The sequence below is a fragment of the Tachysurus fulvidraco genome, chromosome 2, assembly GCF_022655615.1.
Source record: "Tachysurus fulvidraco isolate hzauxx_2018 chromosome 2, HZAU_PFXX_2.0, whole genome shotgun sequence".
Classification (NCBI taxonomy): domain Eukaryota; kingdom Metazoa; phylum Chordata; class Actinopteri; order Siluriformes; family Bagridae; genus Tachysurus; species Tachysurus fulvidraco.
In genome coordinates this window covers 38,519,105-38,524,964 of record NC_062519.1, presented here as the reverse complement: position 1 = coordinate 38,524,964, position 5,860 = coordinate 38,519,105, and positions in this window count along the sequence as shown.

Here is a 5,860-nt window from a genome sequence, read left to right as displayed (position 1 = left end):
GTTTCCTCCCCAAGTCCAAAGACATGCATAGTAGGTTGATTGGCATCTCTGGAAAAATTGTCCGTAGTGTGTGAGTGAATGAGAGTGTGTGTGCCCTGTGATGGGTTGGCACTCCGTCCAGGGTGTATCCTGCCTCGATGCCCGATGACGCCGTGACCCGAGGTAGTTCAGATAAGTGGTAGAAAATGAGTGTGTGAGTGAGTGGAGTAAATGGCATCAGGTTTCTTGATGCTGAAATGAAAGCAGAGGGAGATTCAGGGTTTGTGTATAAAACCCAGCAGTGTATATAAGCATCATATCACACGAGATGAAGCTTTCATTAAAAATGAACGATCTCCGCTCACTTTGTCGCTGCGGCTCGCTGCACGTGTGAACGGAAGCAATTACTCTCTCGAGCACGTTAAACTCTCACGTAAATCCTTTTTCTTTTATTCTGCATCTTTCCGACAGTTTCACGTCGACCGCTACAAAATTCCTTCGTAGTCGAGTTTATCAGGTAAAAAACAGGATGTGTGTTTCTTTCGTTCTCAGGATAGACACAGATGAATGCACAAACAAACAGTTTTTTATTTATGTATTTTATAGATATTTTGTAGAAAAAGAGAATGTATATACACACACACACACACACACACACAACTGTTATCATATATAGACTATATGGCCAAAAGTTTGTGGACACCCCATAAGCGCATCCATATTTGCTGCTTCTTCAAACTGCTGACAGAAATTTGGAAGCACACAACTGTATAGTTGATGTGGTGTAACTTTGGGTGGTGTAACATTACAGTCTTTCTTCTTTTTCTATGAGGCACAAACATGTTCCATCATGACAGCGTTTCTCTGCACAAGTCGGGGAAGTCTTGGCCTAATGGCTAGAGAGTCTGACTCCTAACAGTAAGGTTGTGGGTTCGAGTCTTGTGCCAGCCACGACTGAAGTGCCCTTGAGCAAGGCACCGAACCCCCAAACTCCTCCCCGGGCGCCGTAGCATAAATGGCTGCCCACTGCTCCGGGTGTGTGTTCACGGTGTGTGTGTTCACTTGTGTGTGTGTTAAATGCAGAGAATGGGTCACCATACTTAGTCGTATGTCTCGTCACTTTCACTTTCAAAGTGAGCTCCATGAGGATGTGACTTACCAAGGTTGAAATGGAAGAACTTGTGTGTCCTGCACAGAGCCTTGACTTCAACCCCAGTGTTTAATCTCATTAACGCTTTTGTGGTTGAATGATCACAAACCCCAACAGCCACACTCCAAAATCTAAAAGCCTTCCTAGGATAGTAGAAGGTAATATAAGAGCAAAGGAGGTAATAAACATGCAAAAGGATGTTAAAAAGCAATTTACATCACGTTTCATTTATTAATAAATAGGTTATATCGTGTCTCGCATTATAACAGCTATATGCACGTTTCCTCACCATCCTCGCAAAGCATCCTGGCTGTTACACTTGAGACTCCTTCCATACATGTTAAATAAACCAAAGATCTTCACCACACCGACGATTAGACTTCTTTTTATTTTTTATTATTATTTATTTTCATGCCGTAAAGATTCTGTCTGGTGCGGGTGCCTACGTGGGAATAAAATCCAGACCCCATACAGGGATAGAAGGCAGACGGGGGTTTTATTGATTAAATTAACTACACCAACAGCCACACTCCAAAATCTAAAAGCCTTCCTAGAATAGTAGAAGGTAATATACTGTAAGAGCAAAGGAGGTAATAAACATGCAAAAGGATGTTAAAAAGCACATACAGGTGTGATGGATAAATGTCCACAAACCTTTGGCCATATAGTGTGTGTGTGTGTGTATGATATATATATATATATATATATATATATATATATATATATATATATATATATATATATATATATATATATATATAGAGGTTCTTCTGGTAGCAAAAAAAACCTTTCTAATGCATCTACCTTTTGAAAAATAACCTTGTTTATATGTACATGTTCATTAGTAATCACAGAACCTGCACATTATATAAACTGTGAATGCATTTCATCTAAATGACCCCGAAGAGACACTGAAGCACTACCATGCAGGTATCAGTACCGAACCGTTGAAGGATGTTCTGAACATCTGACGCAAGACTTTTGAGAGATGATGATGATGATTGTTGTTGTTATTGTTCTTGTTATTACTCTTATTATAACTAAAGACTGTTATGTGATCAGGGTTTTTTTTTTAATTAACGAAAAATATTTTTTTCTAAGTCAAACTTTGGCTCCAGCTTTAACTGACTAGCTGCTCACCCTAGTGGATGTTGTTAACCTTTCTGATCCTGTAAAGAAGAATATATTTATTTACAAGGGGAAAAAAAGCCATGAACTGTAACGTATACAGCCGTCAGAGCAGGAGTAAAGAATTCAATACCTTTGTGAACTGAAAAGTAGGAACTTATGCAAAGCAGTGTTTGAAAAATAAAAACATTTTCATTAAAAATTTATATTTTTCACACAAGTCTTTCGGTCGTCTTTTTTGTCGACTTTGTTGTCATCTTTAAGTCGTGCAATCTGATAAAATGATTCAGGACACTTCTGCTTGGAGCCTCGTCACTTGGAGGCGCTCACTGATGCTGAGGATAGACCACATGGACGGCCTGAAGATACACCGGATTGATGGAGACAAGGTTTTATGGCTTTCACATTAAGGAATTAATTAAAACTATAATCAATTATAAATGACATTTTAATTATTAGCTCCTGGTTACACAATTGCACATGACTATGTAATGTACAGTTATAGAAAGGAAATGATTTCTATTCCAACTCAACCGTGTCACCCAGACGGGGATGAAGTTGAGGTTCCCTTGTGAATCTGGTTCCTTTCCAGGTTTCTTCTTCATATCGTCTCGGGCAGTTTTTTACTCACCACGTCACCTCATTAGGGATCAATTTCCATTCTAAACCTTGTCATTTTCCCTCATAAAGCTGCTTTGTGATTGTTAATTAATGCGTTAATGTGTTAAACGCACAATACAAATAAAACGGAATGGATTAAATCTGAAACAAAAGACAGAATGGAATCAGATTGAATATTATTAATCTGTAGAGCCATAATCTGTGTTAGCTTTATTTATTATTTATTTGTGTCCTCCTTTTTAAGGCCAGAGCTACAACCTAATAAATTAAGCATAACACACGACAGATCGCACAAAAGAATTCCGCGTTGTCCGATTTCATCATACGAGAGTGTGTTATCCCACATACACCACAACAACATCACGTTTCATTTATTATTAAATATGTTATGTCGTGTCTCGCATTATAACAGCTATATGCACGTTTCCTCACCAGCCTCGCAAAGCATCCTGGCTGTTACACTTGAGACTCCTTCCATACATGTTAAATAAAACAAAGATCTTCAGCACACCAATGATTAGACTTTTTGTTGTTTTATTATTTATTTTCATGATGTGAAGAATAAAATGTGGGAATAAAAATTGGGAATAAAATCCAGACCCCGTACAGAGATAGAAGGCCGACGGGGGTTTTATTGATGATAAAATAACTACACCAACAGACACAGAAAAACACGAGGGAAAAAACTAAGCAAGAAAAATAGAAAAAAGGGAAACAAAAACCTAAAATGGAGAACACAACCAGGTAACAGACACAAGCTCTAAAACAATTGTTTATGATTATTCAACTCGCTGCTTCCCTAAACACTGTTTTCTGCCTCACTCAGGACAGATCATTTCCCTCAGGATGCACAGAGCTTCCAGGCATCATTCGGCTTAATGGACTTCAGTGATTCTGGATGAATTATTCATAAATGTTTCTCTCGTCCGGCTTGTGAAGGAGCTTTAGGAAAGGCTCTGTACCTGCAGTGTATATCTCAGAAGTGTTGCCTAAGCTGGAGAGATATGCTGTTCAGTCGCAGTAGGAATACCTAGCATCCTTTCTTCAACCTACCCTGTTCTGTCTCTGAGTGGTTACTGTATAAAAGTAGCAGCGGGTTGGGTTTCGATCGTTCACGGTCTAGACTGGTCTGTGCACATTGATCCAAGAAACTCAAGGGATGGTTGAGTTGTGAGACTAGCTGCTTGTGGATTAGAGATAATATAAAAAAGTTACATTTTTAGATGAACAGTCAATGCATGGATTAATAATAATAATAATAATAATAATAATAATAATAATAAAAATCAGTGAATGAAACATGGGACTGTGGATCAGGAGGTTGTTTAGGTAACATAAGATAAATGTAAGTTGCTCTGGCAAATGCCATAAATGTTTATAAATGTAGCAGTAACAGTAGTAGATACAGTAGTATCAGTAGCGACGGTAGTAATAATTGCAGCAGAAGGAACAGTAGCTGCGCTAGTAACAGCAGTAGTAATAGTGACAGTAGAAGTAGCAGCAGTAGTAATAGTGACCGTAGAAGTAGCAGCAGTAGTAATAGTGACAGTAGAAGTAGCAGCAGTAGTAATAGTGACAGTAGAAGTAGCAGCAGTAGTAATAGTGACAGTAGAAGTAGCAGCAGTAGTAATAGTGACAGTAGAAGTAGCAGCAGTAGTAATAGTGACAGTAGAAGTAGCAGCAGTAGTAATAGTGACAGTAGTAGTAGCAGCAGTAGTAATAGTGACAGTAGAAGTAACAGCAGTAGTAATAGTGACAGTAGAAGTAACAGCAGTAGTAATAGTGACAGATGTAGCAGCAGTAGTAATAGTGACAGTAGTAGTAGCAGCAGTAGTAATAGTAACAGTAGAAGTAACAGCAGTAGTAATAGTGACAGATGTAGCAGCAGTAGTAATAGTGACAGTAGAAGTAGCAGCAGTAGTAATAGTGACAGTAGAAGTAGCAGCAGTAGTAATAGTGACAGTAGAAGTAGCAGCAGTAGTAATAGTGACAGTAGAAGTAGCAGCAGTAGTAATAGTGACAGTAGAAGTAGCAGCAGTAGTAATAGTGACAGTAGAAGTAGCAGCAGTAGTAATAGTGACAGTAGAAGTAGCAGCAGTAGTAATAGTGACAGTAGAAGTAGCAGCAGTAGTAATAGTGACAGTAGAAGTGACAGTAGTAGTAGCAGCAGTAGTAATAGTGACAGTAGAAGTAGCAGCAGTAGTAATAGTGACAGTAGAAGTAACAGCAGTAGTAATAGTGACAGTAGTAGTAGTAGCAGCAGTAGTAATAGTGACAGTAGAAGTAGCAGCAGTAGTAATAGTGACAGTAGAAGTAGCAGCAGTAGTAATAGTGACAGATGTAGCAGCAGTAGTAATAGTGACAGTAGAAGTAGCAGCAGTAGTAGTAGTGACAGTAGAAGTAGCAGCTGTAGTAATAGTCACAGTAGAAGTAGCAGCAGTAGTAATAGTGACAGTAGAAGTAGCAGCAGTAGTAATAGTGACAGTAGAAGTAGCAGCAGTAGTAATAGTGACAGTAGAAGTAGCAGCAGTAGTAATAGTGACAGTAGAAGTAGCAGCAGTAGTAATAGTGACAGTAGAAGTAGCAGCAGTAGTAATAGTGACAGTAGAAGTGACAGTAGTAGTAGCAGCAGTAGTAATAGTGACAGTAGAAGTAACAGCAGTAGTAATAGTGACAGTAGAAGTAACAGCAGTAGTAATAGTGACAGTAGTAGTAGTAGCAGCAGTAGTAATAGTGACAGTAGAAGTAACAGCAGTAGTAATAGTGACAGTAGAAGTAGCAGCAGTAGTAATAGTGACAGTAGAAGTAGCAGCAGTAGTAATAGTGACAGTAGAAGTAACAGCAGTAGTAATAGTGACAGTAGAAGTAGCAGCAGTAATAATAGTGACAGATGTAGCAGCAGTAGTAATGGTGACAGTAGTAGTAGCAGCAGTAGTAATAGTGACAGTAGAAGTAGCAGCAGTAGTAATAGTGACAGTAGAA